A 24,529-nucleotide genomic window follows, 5' to 3' on the forward strand; every position below is an offset into this window, starting at 1 on the left:
GCAATAGCATCCAGTCCACTATTGCCAAGACAATGGCACTGGCCCTCAAGACATGCATGTCCCGAATCGCCAGCGAAAATACACTGTTTGCCTCCACTAGCTCCATTCCTGCAAGCTCATAGCCAGCCAGCCCTAGTAGGCGATCCATGCGCCTGTCTGGCATGTCACACAAGTACACGCATGCCACCAAGCGCGGGCGCAAGTAGGGCGGTTGGCTGGACAAAGCAAGGCTCACACATGGGCATACAACACTTGCTCCATGTGTGACTAGTTAGGGAGGGTGAGAGTGGTTCATAGTTGGGGTTGATAGTTGGGGAGGGTATTAATGGTGCACCTGCTGTTAAAATGCTTCATTAACAATACACTTGGTTCTGCCTATAAATCATGACTGGACATTCTGTTTCAGCATGCGTATTAAGTGTTTAGTAGAAGTGCTCAAAAATACATGCCACCAGTTGTGCACCATGTACTTGTGAGTAGTGTTCAAAAGAAGTTGTTTATCAGTTCATCCCTTGCATGTTGCCCATCCATGGCCTCCCGCCAGAGTCACAATGGCATCCCATCATCGTTTCATCTCCATCCTTCTCCTCAGCAGGGTCCATGTCCGGGGGCAGTGCAACGTTGCATCTAATACACATATTGTGCAACATTGCACAGGCCAGGACATTCTTGGCAACGTTGATGGGGCTATACATGAGGGCACTGCTGGATCTGCTGAGGCAGTGGAACCTTGCCTTGAGTAGTCCAAATGTCTGTTCAATAGTGCCCCATTACGGATATGTGCACGATTGTAGGCCTCTTCATGCATGTTCCGTGGTCATCTAACAGGTGTCGTCAGCCATGGTGTGAGGGGGTATCCGGCATCACCTGCATGGGAATGACAGAATGGGGATTGAATCATTGTGGTGTCAATCTCATGTCAGTCAGGTGTGAATGTACACATTTCCCACATTTAAATAGCACAAGACATACCACAGATGACCCTAGTGATTGCTGCAATGTCACATGTAATGCCATGACCACATTCATATGGCCTTCAATGCTTCTACATGTTTCTTTGCTGGTATGGAAACAAGGGGCCGTGCCTCCCTACTAGGAGGCTCATATCTTGTATGGTGCTTACAATCTGCCTACTGCACCCACAGCGCCCAAGAGGCCTGAGACTGTTGTGTGCTGCTATCATGCTAGGCAGTGTCCACAGGATAGCATCAGCTACTTTTTCAACTGTGACAATCCTCTCATGTACTCCCTTACACTGGCACTCCATGGTAAGGAGGACTTGCAATTTACTGGCCACAGAAACCTGTAATGGCCCTCTGGCACTGGTAAGCCAGGTGCATGTAAGGTGTGAGGTATCCGGCACAACCCCATCCAGGGCAAACTCAGGCTTCCCGCAGGCCTACGAATGTGGCCCATGTGCTTGTTCGCTTTGACGTCTATCACTTATTGATGCCCAATCCCACTGCATTGTTCTTTCATGTGGTGTGTTTGGCTTGCTTCACCATGCTATTCGACATCTTCTGAGTGCTCATTTGTCAATTTGAATGCCTGCAATCACAGGTACAATTTGTATCATGATGACACACAGATGTGCATCAATTTCTGATATATAAACATGTGTGATGGGATACGTTTATCGTTCATCACACATGATGCAGCATTGTGTATTGTTTGAGGTGGGTGTTTGCCCTGTAATGTGCACTTGTGCTTGCTGAACAGTTGTGTAGGCATGTGTACTGGTTACATGCTGTGGGGTTCACTGATGTTGGTGTGTAGGATTGCATTCATTTTACTTGTCTGTGATGCGGGTGGTGGGGGATGTGCACAGTCTTTTAGCAGGTACTTTTGTAGGTTGTCTGACACATTCTGGTACATGTGGTACTTTTGTGTTGCCTCATTTGACTTCTAATTTATAGAGATTGGGTGTGATCCATATGCCCGTTTGGTACAATGCCTTTGGAATAAGGGATGAGATGTATGTGTGCTAGGTTGCTTTTGCCACATGCTCTGCTGTCTGTGCTTCTGCCCGCCCCTCCACCCCACAGAGGTCATTCATTGGGCATTCTACTCCCCCAGCAGCCGGGTGCACTCTGGTCAGTGCCTCCCTCCGATCCCCCAGGGAGGTCATGCATTGGTCATTCTACTCAGCCAACATCTAGGTGTGCTGTCCGATGTGCCATGTACTCAGGCAACGTGGAGTTACGGATCACCATTGAGTCGTGTGTGGATCCTGGGAAATGTGCACAACAATGGGTGATGAGGTGTTCAGCATCACAGACCATCTGCACATTGAGGGAGTGGAATTGTTTGCATTTTCTATACACTGCCTCAATGGCATGTCTGGGCACCAACTCCACATGGGTGCAATCTAAAGCACTGATGCAATTGGGCCTGCCTGCCAGGACATGGAAGGCCACTTTGGTGGCATTAACCTGGGACGGGGTTCGGGGTAGTGCGATGTGGTTTGCCACATGGTGCAGCAGTGCATCCAGTACCTGAAACAAGACCCTTAAAAAACAGAGTTTGACAGCCCGTGCAGCTCACCCACGGTGTGTTGGTATGTGCCAGTTGCAAGGAAGTAAAGTACCGACGCTACCTTCAGCAAAGAGGGGTTATGGTCCATATATTTATGAGGCTGCTGATGTCATGAATGAGGGTGACAATTGATTTTATGGTCTCCGTGTCAAGCCGGTACAAGTTGTGAATTTGGCTTGGGGTCAGGTTCCAGGGCGGGGCTCTGATGCAGGGTATTGGTGACTGCCTGTGGATTGCTACCTGCTGCCCATTGTTCTTATGCATGGCCAACTGGTTCCATTTGTCTCCTGTGCCTCCGCCACCTCCTCTGCCTCTCTGCCGCTTCATCCTCAATCACTCCTTGCAGGTTCCCCAGCCCAATTGATGCTAAAGTGACTGCCAGCATGATTGTGTTGGGAGGAGGGTTTGGTGTGGGTCTGGTCCTTTTGTACATTCACAGCGGTCAATGGTGTGCAGCTAGGTTGGTTCTGGACACCTGGGGCCTGTTGCTGCTCACCTGGAACTGTTTAATACCTGGTCCACGGTGCCAGCATTACATGTGCAGTGTTGACAGTGCCAACTGCATTTTTATGGCGGTGTTTCCGTGTAGACGGTACTCTGAATGTCCCTGTACTAACGCTATGCCACTAGTTCAGGGATGTCCGGCAAATCTTTCTGCAGTTTACAGTCACAGTGCTACCGGGTGCGCTAGCACCGTGGGTGTCACTTTGCGGTAACAGTGTTTCCGTACTTGCAACTCTGAATGTGCCAGTCTGGAAAACGGTGCCGTACGGTGCTAGCAGCACCGCTCTTGTAATGAGGCCCTCTGTGTTTGTTCGCTCGTTTATCAGGAAATGGAATAACACACGCTTCCATGGGCCCTACAAGGTTTACTGCTGCACGCCATCTGCAGTGAAAGTGGAAGGGTTGAAATACTGGATTCATCTCACAAATATCAGAAAGGACACCAGTACCGGCCCTTCTCCCCTAAATTCATAGGAGGGATAGCCCTAAAAGATGAGTGTTGTCCACATATTTTTGACATTTATGTGAAAACTGAATCCTTTTGGATGAACAAGTATTGATTCTTCTTCACAGCCTCCAGAAACGGGGCATTGCATTAGGAATATGATGTTGTGTCTCTCTCTCCTTTATTTTTGAAGGGTTACATGGTGGGCACACATAAAGGGGGGGGTATAATGATACTGAAGTAGTACAGGGGGTAGCAAATAGAAATGTATTAGTGCCCAGGAGCAAAAGGGACACTGAACATAGAGGAACTGAATATGGTGACACTGAATATCAAGGAGTTCTCTAGGACTCTGTTGCAGATGTGCATCCCCCTGACATAGATAACGTGTGGTACAATCAGTGCTCCAGGTAACATTTTGAAGTGAGAGTATTTTACACCCTATTTTTTAAAAGTTGAGAGTGAAATCATTTTTAGGGAGTAAAAATATAAGTCATATTCCCAAAGCGAGTAAAAACATGTTTTAACCATAGAACAGAATAAGTATTTGTTTGTACCAAGTTTTTCATGTGCCTTGAAAGATAACATATTTACTTATTCAGATCAGGCAGTAATAATAGTAGAGTGTTTTCCTGTGGCACTATACGCCCTACAAATAGAAATGTATCCATTGAGCTTTGCACGTAAAGCAGGATGAGAGGCATGTGTCTCTATGTGTCGGCTATTTATACTCCCTATTTAAATTATTGGCGAGTATTTTGTCTTTTTTTGGTCAATAAAAGTGGCCAATACACCCCTTATCTCTAGGGCTGGATTCAATGATATGCAGGAGGTGGGAAGAGCAAGGTCAAAGGATTCCTGCTACATATGTTCCGTGATCTCACATGCTCCCTGATCCCACATACAAGGGGCAATCACAGATTGTTTATGGCACCTCTGCTAGCACAATGTTTAGTGCACCTAGAGGGTTGTTCTAAGGACACAAGGTTCAAGCCACCGTGCTACGAACAGACCCCAGTGAGTGTTCTGAGAATAAGGAGCAAATGCAGTGCCAATTTAGACCGCAATTAAAATAAGAAGGAGCAGTGTTTTCTAACAGATGGGAACAGGGGGGGCTACTTGGATTCTCTGAGGAAATAGTGGCACACATAAATGAGAGTTGCTATAATGTATTAAATAAATACATATCAAAGCTGACATGGATACAGGTGAATGAACGACCTGCTAAAGCACATATGATTACTAATTTCCCCCTGTGTCTGTCGCCACTACTGAGCGCTGCAACAGTACATTGTATATAACAGACATGCCTGTTTTGACAATTGCATTTACAGCTTTCTACAGCTGAGAATCTGAAACCTCACTCTGTGCGGAGAAGCAGGCCACGCCCACTTTTCTTTACCAACCTCTTCAAAAGCAGGAGCCCGCACGCAACGCACACGCGCAACGTGGGAGTGCCCGTGTTAGTGCTGCTTAGCTGGCTCAGCTGATCAGCTGTCAGACTCCTCGAGCGCTCCTCATTCTTGCTTGTTCCATGCCAGTCTGCCCGTCTGTGTTGGGGCCAGTTTGTCTTTTGCTTTTTTTCCCTGCACAACGCGTGCAGTTTTTCGAAGCACACCGATTGAAATAAATCATCTTTGAGTAACCAGGTACCACTCACTTTACGTCCCCGGCATGTCTCTTTACAGCTTGAAACTGGCAATGCCTATGGACACAGACCTCCCGCTCTTAAACTGACAGCAGGCCGCTATGAATCAATTTACGCAAGACAAACCTGCAACGCCTGGAAATCATCTGAAGTTTGCTGGTAAAAAAGGCAAACGTTCTAAATTATTAAACGTCGACATCAGGAATTTTTGTCATGTTAAGCCCATAGAACGAAATGAGGTTCTAAGTTCCAACGATATAGCTTTGAAATCTCACACACATCTAATTGAGAATCCCTGTTGATATGATAGGATACGATTTGATATGGCATTTATAACGTGCCTATACACAAGTGTTTCAAGGCGCGATGAGGCAAGGGAGGGGAAGAAAGGGAGGACGGACTACGATCCTACTAGTCCAGGTGTCATTCAGATCGTGCAAGTGCTTGGGAAGGGGGCAGGGACAGTGCAGTACATGGGAAAGATGATAACAGAGGGGACTACTTGGATTCTCTGAGCAAATAGCGGCACACATAAATGAGAGTTGCTATGATGTATTAACTAAACACATATCGAAGCTGACATGGATACAGATGAATGAACGACCTGCTAAAGTGCATATGATTACCAGTTTCCCCTTGTGTCTCAAAGACAACAGCAGCATGCCTGTCGCCACTATTGAGCGCTGCAACAGTACATTGTATATAACAGACTTGACTGGAGGGACTGCAGCGCTCACAGACTACTTGTCCAAGGAGATGGCATAATGCCTGTTTTGACAATTGCATTTACAGCTTTCTACAGCTGAGACTCTGATTTGAATATTCCTACTCAACAAGATGTCACAGTAAAATGCTATGCGCAAGTAAATCAGTGTGTCAGCACAACCTTCCCCACGTTATACTCTCAGTGCTTATGAACGGAATACACTTGGATCTGCCCCTGACAAAAACTGATCATCATGGCTCCTCAAAAGCATTCCCGGATATTCATCCTGAACATCATGAAGCAGCAAACACAACTGATTGGTCAAAAAATATAGAGGAGTCAATACTGGAAATACAACAGGATCCCGTATCTGGGCTACAACTGACACACTTACCCAACTCTCCAATATTGTTCCCAGAATCGCCTAACGCTTCATCCATTGCCTCCACTTCCTCAGTCATGTCCTTTGCTAAGCCCACTCCAAGACCTTCCTTTGGTCTCAAACAAATCCTGATTGCAGTCGATGAGTCCACTTTAACAGCCATGAATAATGGCTTGTATACATTAAACAAAATCTATGAAGCCTTTGACAAACAAACAGACGCACATACGTCTATTTTAAATCTATTGACTAAAAAATTGGACTGTATTGCTGATAACATCTTAATATTGTATAAAAAGAAACCATTATGTACTCCGACGGGAGAACAAATTGAAATAATTGATACCAGCCAGCCGCTTTCTGTGACACAAAGAGAAGCAATCGGAGTGGGCTTAGTAGTGCAGAAAACTTTATTCCTGTGATTTTGGAAGTTGAGAACACACAAAATTATACTGATCTGCAGCCCCTTATACTAGAAATACCTGATATTCAAGAACCAATATATAAAGTTTTTCAAACAACAAAGCGGAAAAAAAAGAAGAAAGAAGAAAATATTGACCCAAATGAATACAAACAAATCTAAAAACCAAATATTAGAAAAGAAAACATCTAAATGTAAAGGGAAGCACTTCATTGAGGCTTTCACAAACCCTCCCAGTAAACTACTAATAAACGCAAAAGAAGAATTCCGAATGCGAGTGGTGTGAAAGATCAACACAGTGTAAACACCCAAAATTGCTTACAAACCACTGTAATCCAAACATCGCAACCTGTGGCATCACCAGGAGAGGAAGCAAAAACAATAGATAATGAAGATCTTATGAACTACTCAACTTATTCAATCTCTTCTTTGCCTATCGGCGGTCTAGAACAAGATCTTTCAGATTGGCCAGATGAACCAACTGCATTTTCTATTCATTGACAAACAGGCTTGCCAGAAAATGTTATCTTTGGTACCTTCGAACAAAAAAGAGATTATGTTATTCAATAACCACCAGTCGAGACCAGAAAAACAGACGAAAAGCAAAGTAACTTTTGATGCTAGGAAGAAATCTATTTCCCAATTCAGAGACCGAGATCGGTCACCTAAAGAGAGCGCTCATGAAATCTTAAATCCCACAAGAAGTGTATATAGTAGAGCTACATATGCGGGAGAAGCTGCTACGAAAGATGATAAAACTCTACACCCCCATGATATGCTAAAGATAATAATGAATGATAGCAAAGAGGAGATCCTTATACAAATCATGCAACTATTCTAACTGTCTTCTTTAACATACCAAACTTACAACTACTCGAATCACACAACATTCAATTAGTCTACCTAGAAAGAACCCATAAAATGGACACAGGTAGACTGACCATACCCTCACAAATTGTCAAACAAGCCATCTGCAGTGAAAAAATGGTGCTTAAGGATTTAGGCTTCACAATATCGATTAATAAACATTGTGACCCTGTGAAGGAGACAAATTCGTATGATGAGAGACGAGGCAGAGAAACTACACCCCCATCCACCTGGATCCAAACCCGAGGGGAAATAGGAATACAGGAACCTCTGATCATAAACTGCAGGGGGACCAGAGGGAATTTATCCCGAGTTGTCTACATTGATAAACCCATTTACCCATTGCAGAAAACGACATGGAAATGGCTTAAGGAGGCGATAAAAGACATCAAACAAAACAAAAAATATTAATGCCAACTCTCGCCGACCCGACGAAGTGTCAAGTTTGCCATATGGAATACTGGAGGGTTCAAACATCAAACGAATACTAATACCAACATGCATCTAATATAGTATGATATAATACATTTTCAAGAGACTTGGATAACAACACCGCCTATTTGGCCAACCTATACCCTCATCTTAATATTAAACAGGCAAAAGGCAGCCACATGGCTGGCCTGCTGATTGACACTAAATTAGACATGAAAGCCTCTTTCACTCATGGGCATCCCTACATCCTTGCATCCAACTTGCCAAACTGATATTTGCAAATTATTTAGACCATGAGCTTTATTACATGGCCATTCTAGACCTGTATTGGAATAGTGCTCTATTCAAGGACGATGCATTTTTTGACTTAATAAACCAAATGCTTGATCTGATAGCAAATGAAAATAATCCGTACAAAGCCTTAATTGTAGGAGATATGAACATATCCTGTATCGCTAAGACTGTTACGGCCCTAAAACCAAAGGCAAGGAGGTGGCTGAAGTTAATGCAAGAGATAGACTTTACGATCCTGAATCGGCACATTACCGGGAGACCTTCCACCCCAACCAACATGGAAAAGAAAGCACTCCACAGCAATCCTAGAGTATGCCTTCATAACATCTCAAGCAATCACAATGGTAGAGCAATTTAAAAGTGTGCCCACAGAGTATAGTGATCACAATATTCTATAAATTACCTGGACACATATCTCGACAGCTAGGAGACAGTATTATACCCCGCAATGTCAGTTAGCAGAAGGTCATAATAGAATTAAATGGACGCCACCAAAACTAGCTCAGCTATAGTCAAATCTTCAGGGCTTCAGACAGGGTACACTCGGGCACTTACGTTTTTTGTTCCTTATTCTCATTCTCGTCATGCTTTTAGACATAAATACCCTTTTGACCGTATTATTAAGTCTACTAGAGCAAAAATGAGGGCAGAAATAAAAGGCATAAAAGCCATGCCTTTTAATGAAAACAAAGAGAAAAGCTCAAACATCCGCTCCAAATTTAAACATTTTATAAAACAGCACAAAGCCCTCAAAACGCAAGAAGTAAATTAGCAAATGTTAACAGCTTTAGCAGCCAAATCCAGTGCCAATATATGGAAACTACTAAATCAAGCAAATAACACAGGCACAAAATCACTTCTTCTAAATACAATCCCAGAAGATACATGGGTAACCTATTTTTCAAATTTCTTCGCAGATCCAGCGGTGAAGGTGACTATGATATCCACAAATGATACTGACCTTTCTCCTCTTCAATTTGATCATATCGATATTTTGATCCTAATCGAAAAATTGAACTTATGGCGAGCTCTGGGACCAGATGGACTCTCAAAGGCCATATTGAAAGCCTATCCCGAAGCATGCGCTGATATTCTTTATGTAATATTCCAAGAGGTAATTAACACAGGCCATATTCCAGAAACCTGGAAACATTCAACATTGATACCTATATTTAAGAAGGGAAATCGGAGTTTACCATCAAATTACCGCCCGATCGCCCTACTTGATATACCGGGTAAAATCTTTGCTAGACTAATACTGAAAGATTTAAACAATTGGCTTAAAACAGCACACCTTATGGCTCCGGCTCCCCAACCCCATTTTAAAGAAGGCTGCATTTTGGCTGCAACTGTTTTTAATTTTTACATCAAAGATATGCATAAACATCTGCAAATGATGAGAATATTTCCACCCAAACTTGGTACCTATTCAATTGCGTGTCTGTTTTTAATGCCGATGATCTAGTTTTAATTTATCAAACGCCTTTCGGCCTACAGACACAAATGCAGGGTCTAACACAATTTGCATCAGAGAAAATGCTCACTATAAACATAACTAAATGAATTATTTTGAGACTCGTACCAAACAGTAGATCAAATAGAGTTTCATCATTTAAATGGGCAATAGGAAAACAAAACCCAGAAATAGTTCACAAATACAAATATTTAGGTATAAATATGAACGATAATAAAACAGATCAGCCATTTAAAAATAACATGAAATTTAAAACTCAATCACTGTCCTCCCAGGCAAAATTGGTACGCAAGAAATATGGAAAGTTTTCTTATCTGCTGATAATAAAATTCTACAAAGAAATGTCATACTCACGATAACATATGGTGCCCATACTAAACCCCCTGAAAACCATCCAGATTGGGATTATTTAGAAGATGTTTTCTGGAAAAAGATCCTACCAACACCTAGAGTCTTTCCAATTCAAATAGTCCATTACGAACTAGGACTAACATCAATGAAAACAACCGTACAATGGAATGCCATGTTGTTATATAACAAATGCATGAACAAATGTAGATTCAGTGACTCTCTTCTACCGATACTAGCTAACTTGTTAGAAACTACATCCCAGGTCCCCCTTGCATCATGGAAGCAATACTGTGTAACAAATATGAGTAAAGCAGACATCGATCAGAATTTGATTGACAAAAACCCTAATAGAGCCAAACAAAAATGTTGGCTTGCTGACTGGAATGTGAACTGGCAGGAATGCAACAAATATTAGCTCTTTGCTCAAGGTCATTTCATTCTAAAAAGATTAAGCCAGATTACAATGTATCTGGCTAAGTTCCCTGACCAAATATATTGGACACAATTTATGGGTCTGCGGTCCGATCGATGGCCAACAAATACACTCCTGTCATCAAGATCACAAGATGGAATCAAACCCTACTGTCGATTTAGCAAATTATCAAGCTACATGGAAACACTAGAACATCTTCTAGGGGAATGCACAGAGTTGAAGACCTTAAGGCAAGAACACTTTCATAAGTTCTTTCAGGATAACTGCCTTTTGACACCCCAAAAAATGTGGATAATGATTTTTAACGCTGAACACACTTCCCTAAATTTAAACACAATTAGATTTCTAATGAAACTAGAGATCTACCGCACAGAAATGTAGTGTGTGTTCTTATTGTGTGACTCCTCTATAAATGAAATGGATGAGAAACAAATGAAATATACCTGACTAAAGATGAGGATGCGCAGAAAGAAATGAATCTCACTTGAACCTATGTAGAGATATGATGACATAATGTATTACACAAGCATAATTGATTTTCTCTTGTTCCTTGTGCAATGAGTTTAAAGATAAGTGTGCTGTATAATAAAATGATTGCGGGCATTTTAATGAAATGTCTATTCATTCGTATGTTGAGATTTAAAGGTTGATATTTTCAACCAAACCAAATAAAAAGAATAGAAAAACAATGTGTTGTCCTTTTGAAAAAGCTCTCATTGTTTCTCAATACATTTATTTTGTCTTTTAACAATTTTGATATGCCCTTTTGAAACAATGCCCGTATGGAACTATAAATCTGACCAGCCATGTTCACTCCACTCATTAAATCATGGTTCGATTTTCTTTTTGATATTCTGCATTCTGCATCAAACCGTGGGGCATCCCTTTCTACAATGACCTGGACCTCCTAAACTTGGGGAGGCTGTTTGCCAATAGCTCTGTCCTGGGTAGTTTCAACCAAAAACTCAAACTGATACTTTCCTTTGTGACCTCTGAACTATTTTAACAGTTTTAAGAGAATATCTTAATTTTTACGATTTAACAATTCTTTCCAGTGACTCCTTGTCCAGCTTAGGCATTGCTAACCAGCCCCTATGGCTGTCAGACATTTTCTTTGTGATGCCTACCCCTGGCCTTTGGAAAATTAACCAAAGAGGAATCAAAAATGCAAACATTCATAACATTCCTGACAAAAACACAGTCCACAATACAGTAATCAATGACTGAGGAACAGTATTGCTGGCCTTGTATGCTTAGGAATGTACCATTTGCCACTAAAGATCCCAGGAAATACCTGGGCAGAATCCCAAATTACACCTGAAGATCAGTGCTCCATTTGCAACCAATATTACTGTCCAAACATGTGCACTAGATTTCTAATATTTTGCTCGAGAACCTAAAGCCTCTGATGATGTTTATTTAGTCCTTCTATATTTTTGAACAACTTGACTGATCTTATCTGTCTAAAACGTTCCTACTGACCACTCAATTCCCTCAAAATGTCGTGTAAACAACCCCTTAATGTCAAATGAAGTTAAAGGCCTTGCAACTTTCCTAGAATTGCACATGGTCTAGATAAATATGAAGTACTGCAAATTAAAATGTTCTATTAGCAGTCGTACGTTTATTACATTTCTAATTTGTGTTGCAATAATTTTTCAGCCAACTGAGCGCTGATATGTTAAGTCGGAAAATGGATGTTGCTCACCATTTGATTTGATATGCACATTTAGCTCATTGCGCACAAAAGGTTGGGGGGCCCTGGTCTGGAGAGTGATCATTGCAATAATACTCCAGTGATTAAAAAGCAGTTAACAAATTTACATATTAAAGTAAACAAGAGGCTTCACCATTTTAGAGATTCATTGCCATCCAAAAATCAATATGTTTTCATGTGATATTGATGGTAATATCAGCTGGTATTATGATTTGTGTTTTCCTCTGGCACTGATATGAAGGGTATTAATGAAACACTTATTATTGCTCCCACTAAAGGCACAAACAGCCTTTTTTTACAATATAACTTGGAGTTTATTTCAATTTAAAAGGGATGGTGAGATGAAGGTATAAATACGTATATTGAAAATTCAGTTCAATTAAAGAATAGCCTATGTTACCAGCACATGAAAGAGGTGGGTGAAAGAATGTCAGACGAATGTTATGTTTGTTCCTTAATACCGTAGGCCATAAATGCTGCAAGAACATTTATTGCAAGAGAAATATCTTCACGTGATGCAAAATGCCTCAGTCATGTAGCAGCATGACAATTTGAAGGAAAATGGGCTTGTTACGATGGCAATCATAATTGCCATTCCCATATGAAGATACCTATGTGAAGACAAGAAGGGTGGAAAATGGACTAGGATGGACAAGCAAGAAACTCATGTATTTATCCAAGATAGGAGAACCAATAAAGGTTGTGCAGATGAAGATGTTGAATTGCCCAGACATAACTGAAAAATCGGGAGAGCCAAGATGTGCAGAAACACCTCTGTTTGTGATATATGGATGTGTTTTCACCAATACTGGATGGGAAGAAGGGCTATTGGCCTGCCCTGCACATCTATTGACGAAAGAATCAGCACATATAGTGCAGATAGTGAGTGACAAATGCCTGGAATCATTGGCCAAGTACTTAAAATTACTCACATGGGTTGACAATGAAGCAGGACCAGTTTTTATAATACCACTGAAAAATGCAACAACATGCTTCAGGAATGATGGCCCGATCCTGCTTGGAAACAATAACAGATGTGGACAGATAATTGAAGTCCCAGGAATGAATGGAGAAACTGCAGTGTTAATGGATCAATATTGGGCCTGTGTATCCAGAGCCTACATGCAGTTGCCTAGGAATTGGGGAGGAATATGCTGTATGGTAATGCTACATGTACCAGCATTGGTGATTCCCCAAAGTAGATTAAATGTTAGGGCACCTGGCAATTCCCTGAAAAACCCAGGTGGGCGTACTTGAGTAAACAAAGCCAAAATTTCAGGGTGAGAGGTCACACCAATCCAACATTTTGACACATAACAGTCACTAGCAATACATTTTAGAACTGAATGTATTTAATAGCATCTGAATAATGATAGTGGGGATAGAGCACCCAGGAGTATTTAGAAGACAATACAAGTAGGTATAATCCAGTGGAAAGAGCTGGTTTTCAATGAAACAACAATACAAAAAACTGCCAATATTGGTCAATTATTTAAATTGTGCAGTTACAGAATGAACATAAACTCAATTTCATGTACATTTAAAAAGAACAACAACAATGCTTAAGCTGTGCACTGTTCAGATGGTATAATCATCAAGATTCCCCAAAGTGACTTCCATATTGATGAATTTCCGAAAATGGATGAACATCTGAGGATGAAGAGATCACCTAAACGCAGCCGACTGAATAGAAGCAATTATTTTTCAACAACATCAATCGTGTCCTATGACAATATCCCAGATGAGCATGAACCTTTCAGCAACAGACGGCAATGATCATTTTAACTATCTTCTTGCCAGGACTTCAAGCTGCAGTAAACACCAAGTGGCTGCAGATTACAGATGAGAGCTCCTGCAGATGATCAATGCAACAATAAAAGGATTCAATGCACTCACAGAAGAGTTTAGAGCCATCAGCCTTATGACACTCCAGTACAGGTATGTCCTGAACTTAATTACAGCAATGGAAGGAAGCATGTGTGCCAAGGTCAGCCCTTCTTGCTGTATGTTCACACCATCTCATGATGGAGGAAATGGAACCCTGACAGAATCAATAATCATGTTGTCAAATTCGCAGTGAGGAAGTAGACAAAATTGAAGATGATTGGTTTACATGTCTGTTCTCATCGATTCAGACCTGGCTAGCAAATGCTTGGAGCAATACTAGTGTTTGTGTTGCTAGGATTCTGTCTGATAAAGAACGTTGTGGGACAACGCAAGAAGACAGCCAAGAAAGCTATTGGGATGAAGATAATGATTGATATTGATGCTGGAATAGGTGAGCAGATGCAAAATGAATCCAGTACCTGTGAGAATATAAAGAAAAGTACCCTTGCACCTCCAGGAATCAAGTTTCAATACCCCAAGGATCAGAAAAGGTATGTAGGATGTTGGATTTTCTGTTTGCCATCTGGAGAGTTCTGCTGTCATATGACTTGGAGTGTGGATGAACACATCAAAAATGCAAGCTACCCGATAAAGACAATGGAAAAAGTGAATTTGGTCGAAGATTTGAGGGGGAAATGTAGATGACCAGGTAAAGGTTTTCTTGGCAGTTCTCGCCCCTTCACCACAGTCATATTGGAACAGTCGAAGAAAAGCCATAGATGGGACCCCCTGCATCGTTCCTATACTGCGTCGAGTGTATGAGAGACGTTATGCACTCAGACAGCCATATAGAATGTACTCTTTCACTGAAAGTGTGGAAGAATATCACATGGAAGAAAGCTACATAGAAGGATGTTTAGACAAGTGGAGGCAAGTGGTGTTTGGTGTTCGTGGGTGGCAGCTGAGATCCCTGGATTGGCTGCATTGAGTGCATCACATTTCAGCAGGAGATGGCGGAGACCACTCAAAGCCTGCAGGGAGCAAGAACCCAGAAGTAGGTAAGGCGGTGTGGCCCTCTCCCCCTCAAAATAAATCTAAACATGAAGAGCCCAGTAATGTCAAACAATAAGGAAAGTATCGCAACCGGCCGCTGGCGTCTCAGCGAATCAGCTGGAGAGCAAGCAAAAGAGACTGTGCGACAGCCATTCGAGCCGAGCGACATGGAAAGGGGGTCATGATAAACACCTCCATGGGATGACAGCACACCAAGCTCAGTGCCTTGCATGAGGAGCGAGCTACATACTATGAATAATCTGAAAATAGGCAAGTGCAGGAAACAAGGGAGTTTGACCGGGAGATGCAGAAGGAGCAAAGGATATGACAGACCTGACATATTTAGCTGAACCTCTTTAGCTTTATATGCAGACTTACGTACACATATAAGATGGCAAGGAGAAATCTGTGAAAAAGTATCCACAGAAAGCAGGCGGCAGATGCTAATGGTACATTTAAATTTACCCACCCCTCAATAAATGAAGGTGTGAAGGAGGAAGCACAAACTGTGCCTGCAAAAGTGGAGTTGATGAAGATTTGGTTCATTTTCTGTTAATTTATTGTTGTTTCTCTGTTTTGTGTAAGCATGGACATGCATGGAAGCTATGTTTTATATAATTAATTGTAATGATCAGGTTTTTATATATAGCTTGTTGAATATGTTAAAGCTACTTTTTTATTTTGGACTTGTTCTATGTGAATTTTATGAAATATGATACATGTTTTTAAATGTTGCTAACTTAATGGAGAAATATGATTAAATACATATTGATTGAGTAATACTGGTCAGTCACTTCCCTGGGGCTTTGTAGGTTACATTTTCAGACTTATTTCAGCATGTAATGTCAAATAGTGCATCTCAAAGCACCTGAGGCCTGTTACATAGGTGAAAAAGTTAGTGGCAAACATTGGTCAAAACGTTGAGCATTTGATGACCACTTAGAAGGGTGTGGTGGTGTTAACTCAGTATTTGGATTAATTAATATGCTTGTTAGTTTAAACGTATTAACAGTAACTTAATTGGATTTGAATATAGCGCAAATTAGTTATAAAAAATGTGGCATGCTTTTGCCTTATCTCCCGTTATCTACGTGCCAGATGGGCAGTGTATCAAACAATGACAATTTTCCAATAGAACACTGTAAAAATAAATATAGGCGACACTAAAAGTATTATTTCCGATAAATGTAATGCCTGGTGGCATCAAACACAAACCTTCCTCGTTCAAAAACTAGGGCATGAAAATGATTTAATAAAAGAAAGTTGGGAATGCATGCCACTTATTTGTCCATCATGCTCCTACCGCTGTACAAAGGAACAGAATATGACAATTTTCTCCAGGACGCAAACATGGTTCAATTACTTTGCTCATTAATACATTTGTCAGCTGGCAAAGTATCTGAAGACGACAGGGTTTGAACAATGACACTGCTATAATAAGAAAGAACATTTACTGAAAATAATTTGCACAGTGGCAGCAAACTCAATTCTTGCATATACAAATCTTGCATGTACAAAAAGAAGCCAACTGGAACCAGAGCATGATCATTGGCCAACATTCTCACACAGTCCAGGGCTCAGTCCTGGCCATACTGCTACTGAGGGCTAACCTCTTCAGCGTCTCCTTCTAGGCCTGCACACCATGGCCCAGAGCAACTGACGAGCAACAATTCAGTGTGCCGCAAGCAACATGTTACTCCCGAGCTACACTTTGGGGATCACTGCCCTAGACAGACAGGCTTTGTAAGGGGAGTCAGGACCTCACTGAACTTGTTTGTACTGAATTTGATCAAACAGAGGGCCCTGTAAACAAAGAGTGCAATCTTCCTGGCCTTCATGTACTTGGAGCAGGTCTTTGATGAGGTAAAATAGAGAGCGCCTATGGTCTAAACTCACAGAATGGAAGTGCCCGGCTGATCTGATGGAGGTAATTAAATCCCTGCACATGGATACATCAATCCAAGTGAGATTATCAGCAGAGGGGGGCCTGTCAAAAAAATATAAACTTATCATGGACTAAAGCAAGGATGCATTCTAGCGCCTCTGCTTTTTAGCCCTTTACATGTCAGATCTGAAGGAATCGCAAAAAGATATCCAAGCTTTTCCACCTAAGATAAACTCATCTGAAATACCATGGATACTGTATGCAGACGACTTGGTCTTTATTGACCAAACGCCAATCGGTCTGTAGCGGCGGCTAGATAATAATAGTTATCTAAAAGAAAATGGCATAAAGGTTAATGTATGGAAATCCAAAATCTTGATAATGGCATCAGCGTACAGAAAACAGAAGGAAACCTTTGCTTGGAGGGTGGAAAATCAGAAATTGGAAACAGTAAATTCTGTGATCTACCTGACATAATGATAAACACAAATTTGGATGAAAAAGGTAAATACCAAATGCTATGAGACAAGCTAGGAAAGCTAGTAAGCAACCCAGGGGAAAGCTCTTCACAGAAGATACAGAAGTTACTTAACCCTCCCACTCTTGACGTTCTATAAACAGAAGGTGGTTCAGATATTTACATAAGGAGCATAATCCCTGCTAACTCTGTCTTGGAAAGTTTGGGGGTATTAGAGGGGATCTTCTGGCAGAAGATGTTGAGATTACCAAACTCGCTTCCAGGATATTCCATTAGATATGAACTGCGGCTTCAATCCTTGATATCAATTGTATTGTGGAAAACAATATCATTGTACAGAACATGCCTGGTCGAGGACAGGCTGGTTCCCCTCTCCATCTTAAATGCACAAGAGGAAGTGCAAGGAAAGGGTGTGGCACGCTGAAAGAAGAAATGTGAGACTTACCTTGAAAGCTGTGTTATCTAACCGGACCTACTCATATCAGATCCAAGCAAAGTGAAAAAAAGCTCAGATTCCTCGATTGGATAGAAACGCTGGAAGCAAGGAGTACCAATAAACTGAGGTCTACCTTGAACTTGAAGCGGAAAGGGTTGAATCAGCCCCCATGCTACCCTCACAAATTTCCATCGGCCCACTACAGAGACCTCTTGATGAGATGTTGGCTGAATATCCTGGTGGCTAGGGATGTACAACTGGCCAGAAAACAAATATCAAAGCTACATTTGTATTGTAGATACTGTGGAGATACTAGCAATGTGGAAACTATCTACCACCTAATGACTTCCTGTAAGGACCTCACGGAGGCAAGATCAAGTTTCTTGTGGGCTCATGTAAAACAAACACATTGACGGCAGAAGAATGGTGGTAGGTCAGTCTGGTTTTAGCAGCAACGAAATTTGTAGAATATATAATGATTGAAAAAGAGTAACAGATTGATGAACTGGGTAATTGATGAATTAGGGAAATCAAATGACTGCTCTGTCTGATTGATATTTGAGGATACAAGAAGTTTTTAAATGTGACTGAAATGGGAATAATAATAATAATTCAATAATTTCAAGGAATCAATTAAAACAGCTAAAGCAATTTACAATATACATAACATAACAAACACAGCGATCAATCAAACATCACTTCAAATGAATACAATCCAGGTCGTCCAAAACAAGCTCAACATAACCTCAATTAAACTAAATCAAACCATAAAAACACAGCAAAGATCAATCAAAATCAAAAGTCAAAGCAATTCAGAGATCCACACATAAAAGTCACGTATCACTTAGCCTTACTTAAATTGAATAAGTAAAATCGATCAATCAAATTAATTAATTGAATCATTCATTCCATCTTTCAGGTTGGATCAGCATGGCTTTGCGATCGTCAGATTTGTCAGGCTGTGCCACTATCTTTATATAAACCATAAATCCAAGAAACTGTAAGGTCTATGCAACCATACTTCAAAGGACGTACAACACGCATGATCTTTCCATTCCTAAAATATTGTATAGTGTATATATAGTATATTATAGCGTAGACCCTCATTTAGTCTTTCACTGCCTTCTGTAAGAGTATTTCATAGATTTCCAGAGAATTTTCTTTCACTCAATTCATCACATAATTAATTCTGTCTTTCATTCGTTCTATCCCTCCTAACATACCATGCTTTTACAGCTTAGTGATAGTTTAGCAGTAAAGAATACCCCATGGAACAGTCAACAAATATTTAATGTGCAGCCATACATGATACAGGGCTATCTGAGCCGAAATTGTATCCGCGTTTAAAAAGTAATCGCAAAAAGAATCCGATAGGATTCCCTCATAACTATGCACAAGACCACAAGATTGCACATATATAGTGGCCTGATTTCTGCAGCTAAACCTAACAGAGATCCTATTACAGAAAGTACTGGCAGTTGGTTTGTGCGAAGCTTCAACAGAAACATTCTTAATGCAGGGTGAGGACACATTAACAGACAGGGCTGAGTCCTCCTGTAGCGGCGTACCACATGGGAGACTGCTTCATAACCTTTTAACTTCGTGAGGTGGGTGTAATTATCACACCAATCTCACTTATTAAACTTTCACTCTAACTATTTTTTTAGATTGATATAAGGAGTTTTTTAACTGAAATCTAGAGTCCAGTTTATAGCTGCGAAAAGTTTCTCGTTTAGCGTCTTACAATTGAAGCCCTTGAAAACCTTTTCCATGACACAATTCTGCCCCAATGCCCCAATGCAGTTACAAGCTTACATGCTGCCCCAGATCGGGACTTTATGTATAGGCATCCTCTGGCCCGAGTTGTCATTCCACACAATGAGCTTAAGCCCAGTTCAAGTCACAAGAATTCCATAGAACATGGGGGGCCCGGGCCCAGGGTAGATCGCCAGGAGAAGCCCTCCAGTTTGTTTAGCCAGAAGAAATCCTGCATAGCAAGAGCCTCAGGGCCATACAATATAGCGGGAACAAAACATTGACTATACTGCATGATGATCCCGTTTATCGAGACTCTGGCTCGAGTTTTGGCAAACTTTCACGCCTGGAGAGTCAGTTGTTTGGCTCTTCTAGTCTTGTTAATTATTATATGGCTATAGTCGGCAAGGTGTTTATCTCCAATTCCAGATAGGGATAGTACAGTATATATTTTATGGTGCCAATTAAAGTGTCCATCCTAACCTTGTTGACCTTTTTCCTCGAGACTAGCATTCTAGCATTACGCTGTTCTTCTCTAGGTTGATGGTCAGGCCTTGTTGATGGCCGTAAGCCGATAACTCATTAAGCATGTTCTTCATGCCTGTATAGGGCCGATCAAACCGGACCAAGTCAGAAACAGGAACATGCCCACCATAGGTAGGTCTCCAATCTTGGGGGGACAATTAGCTTTTGCAAGAAAGCAATGGAGGAGGTCAGCTATATATAAGCTAAACAACGTTGGGGCCACAAGGCACCCTTGTTTAACTCACACATTTCTGGAAATGGAGTCGGAGACCCCCTCACCCCCATTATCCAACCTAACTCTGGTACTGTTACTGCTATGTAAGTGTATCAATATGTGCACTATTCATTCAGGACATTTTAAGTCCCTAAGCCTAGACCATAATGTGTCCCTGTCAACCTGGTCAAAGGCGCTTCTAAAGCCCACAAAAGCGATATACTCCGAGTGGACTGAATAAACTGATCCAAAGCTCTGATATTATGGGAAGTACTGGACCTGGGCGAGAGCCGGTTTGGGCAAAATTAAGTACTGGATAAGCTGACGCCCATTTCTGAAGCTCATTCAGTACAAGAGATGCAAAGATTTTGTCGGTCACGTCTTACATGGACAGCAGACGGTAGTAATTAGGGTTGGTCCGATCACCTTTTTTATGGACCGGAATAAGCACTGCCATGTGGGCGGAATCATGCATTCTCTGCAACCTCGTGAAAAAGAATTAAGAGTACCTGAGACCAGTTGTCGGGGCCATTCTTTGACTATGTTAGCCAGGCTATTTGGGCCAGGCGCGTTGGAAAACTTGAGCTTTAGGATGGCATCTAACAAAATCTTACGTTTCATTGGTAAAGGCCACGGACGTTCGCAACGCACAGACCAAACGGATGTCTGTCTTGAAGTCTTGAAGAATCTTGTAGTGACATGCTTTACCCAGTCGACCCCAGATATAGGATTTAAAATCGTGGTCAGCCTCTCGCCCCTAGAGGAGGCCAAGATTGTCCATATATCAGCACTGTCTCGAGTTGTCAATATTTGTACCAAGTTCTGCCAATCAGATGTTTGTTTGGACAGGCAGTGATGGTTTAACCACACTCATTATTTACCCTTTATAATTTTAATAGCATGATGTACATGGGACGAGAGGCCCTGGTGCTGACTGGGCGCCACAAGAGCTATATTTCCCTACGCATCCTGAGTTTATGGTCTCAGATGTTTATATTGAATGGTTTATCTGCCTTAGTTCTACCTGCTAGTGGTGGGTTTCTATTAAAAATGCCTATCGAGTGGGATAGCTCATGGAACCAAGATTCAATAGCCTCTGCATTTTTACCTTTAGACTCCTCCAATTCACAGACCCCAGAGGGAAAGCAGAGACACATAGCTTAGTGATCTTGTTCTGCGTCCAAATAATCCTATTCCCAGCATGATTAGGCATCAAATTCCCACACATGCGGTGCCCCACAATATCAGCTGATGTCATAATAGCCAGAGAATTAGTGGCATGATCACTGTAAAGGTTAAAAGCTACTTTTAAGGAAACTACTCACTCCAGCAGACAAACATTACTAGCAATGGCCTTTGGGCAGTGTGCCCTTTTTTGTCCCTACTGATCACGTCAAGCCACCAGGCTGATCCTTCGTAGCTCTGCCATTCAGCAGGGTCGAGTTCCTCTCCTTTAGGAAGCCCAGCCACTCCATTCCCATTTAATTTGATGTTTGACTAGACATTGGGCAATAATCAGACAGGTTTTTGTTTTTATACCCCTATCCTTTTCTACACACCTAGCCTTCCAATCGCCACAAAGAATCACTGAGTTATTAGCCAAAGCACAGGGCCAAGATGACAATATTGTGTCCAGATCATCAAACGCAGTTTCAGAAACAGAGGTACCATGGGAATCATAGACGTTTACAATTAACATACTCTGACAGACCCCCCCCTCATTGAGAGCTTCCACATCCAGAGCATTACCACCCCGAAATAATGAATCTTGGATTGAGATGATTTTTTTACCCCAATCACTAGACCTCCGGCGGGACTGCCACTAGGACCTTTTAAAACAGGCGTTTGAAAATAACATAGCTGTCAATTCAAATGTAGAAATTGCAGAGTTGGCACAAATCCCAGATTCACCCCTTAACCAGTGTGTGTAATCTAATTTAATCTTCTATTGCCTTGCCTTTTGAAATTGCCAGTCCCTAAACCTTTCAAAATTGTCAGCCCTTCAGAGATATTTCCTTCTCACGGTATGATCTTCAGAACAGCCTCACTCATGATTTCACTGGCTATAGATTTACTTTCACTGTAGTGCACACCACAGGCACTTTATTCTTTTGATCTCTAATGGCAACACTATTTGAAAACCATGTCCTACTTATAATCTGTCTCTCTGGATAGAGACGCCTTCCTGGTAGCTTCTAATCTGCATCCACTATCCATGGTATGGTATGTGTAGCTTTCTCCTTCCTACCAATTGGTCTCCTCTATCCATGCTTGAGCATGTTTGCTTTCTGTGAGGCAGCACATGTGAGTTCTCCGTCTTTTCTGGGTTACATGTACCTTTTACATACAGTCCTGCATTAATACTACATGCAAAAAGAAGTATCTATCAGAGCACACCTAATTACTCAAAAACTAAATAACTATTTAGAGAAATTTTATTACAATTCTGGGTGCTGGGGAGGAATACATGTCCTGACACTGGAGCATGTGTTAAACATAAAACAAAAAGTGTCTAAACTTAAAGACACTCCCGTCCCCTGCACACCTCACAAGCTGAAATAAATCAGTCAAATTTCATAACGTTTGCACTTTTATATATAGAAAGAATTGTCAATTTAGAACATAGGTAACAAAATATCTTCATAAAAGTACAGAAAAAAGGTATCTGTCTGTGCAGGTTGGGATCTGTTACGTGTGAATTGGAGAGGAGCCGTTGAATCTGAGGTGAAGAGGTGCGCTTCTGGAATTGCATTATACATTTCTATAATCAGCAGGATGCTTTACATTGGATGCGGGGTACTGGAAGTCCTGAATTTGGATTGGATTGGCTATTGATTTGCCTTAGAGTTCGGCAATCACATTTCACTTGTTGAGGACGGCAGGAGTATTCGCAGGGATCCTGGTTCTGTGTACGTCGTGCACAGACAGATGCACAGACAGAGACTCTATTTTCTTTGACAACATTCCCACTGTGAGATATTTTTGCTCCTGAAGAAGGGGATAGTCCCCGAAACGCGTAGAGCTTGAAGCTGCAGTTCAAAATTGGGAGCTTATTTTTTTGTCTGGTTTGATTTATTTTTCATGCTGGCCATATTGGAAGTCAGTTGATACCTTTTTTCTGTACTTTTATGAAGATATTTTGTTACCTATGTTCTAAATTGACAATTCTTTCTATATATAAAAGTGCAAATGTTATGAAATTTGACTGATTTATTTCAGCTTGTAAGGTGTGCAGGGGACGGGAGTGTCTTTAAGTTTAGACACTTTTTGTTTTAATACTACATGCTGCATACCTTCCTGGATTCTATTGATAAAAAGTCTCCTGATTCTATGCTAGAACAGAACTAACCTTGTCGTATACTGATAATGTTGGCCTTCAAATGGTACTTGTTTATCATTCTGATTAGAGAATAATGACGAGGGTAGGGGCACTTAAAGGGAGTAAACATTGTTATTTTTAATGCTGTGAGGCAGCATGTCAACCTATGGGTTGATTGCAGCAGGGAGCCGGGCAGATATTCTTGATCACTTAATTCCTTTGGTTTGGTGGAGGGGGGGCCCAAAGATGTCTGTGCAAAGGGCCCCAAATGTGCTTAAGATGGGCCTGGAAAGAGACCCATGGACTTCAGACAGCAGAATATACACACAGTGCTCATTTTGGTGTCTGATGCAAAGAGCTACTGAGAAGCCTCGGCCGAGCTACCAGTGGCTCACAATCTACTGGTTGTAGACCCTGGCTCCAAGGAATACCCTTAACCAATGTCCACTAGGATTTAAAGAAAAAGAAAATACTCTTTGATTCATGTGTGAATCACTATCACAGAGGGATCATAAAACCAAGTGTACCATAATGTGATAGGAAACCTTTCAATTTAATTTATTTCACCCTCCCCACTGACAAGGAGATGATGTCATATGTATCCCCTATTGCAAACCACAGGTTGTCGCTGCTCATAGTGACAAGTACCTGACTCCCATTTATGCACTGTGAGGGCCTTGGCCCGTCATTAACTGGCTTGTGGCAGCTCCATTGGCAACCTCACCATCCACCAGTAAGTTTAGGGAGGGGTTTTTGTTCCACAGATAGCCTTATTAGTCATTTGATTCTTCACTTGGCATACATAAGCCCAAACCTATAGGTGTTGTC

At 41.5% G+C, this 24,529-nt stretch overlaps 1 protein-coding gene across 2 annotated transcripts in view; it reads left to right on the forward strand.

Moving 5' to 3' along the window:
* The window catches only part of CFAP20DC (CFAP20 domain containing), a 2,832,435-nt gene that overhangs the window by 2,804,450 nt on the left and 3,456 nt on the right, over positions 1-24,529 (forward strand). The gene's annotated exons all lie outside the window — the stretch shown is intronic.

Source organism: Ambystoma mexicanum, chromosome 2p (genome assembly GCF_040938575.1).
Source record: "Ambystoma mexicanum isolate Mex_15411 chromosome 2p, UKY_AmexF1_1, whole genome shotgun sequence".
NCBI lineage: Eukaryota > Metazoa > Chordata > Amphibia > Caudata > Ambystomatidae > Ambystoma > Ambystoma mexicanum.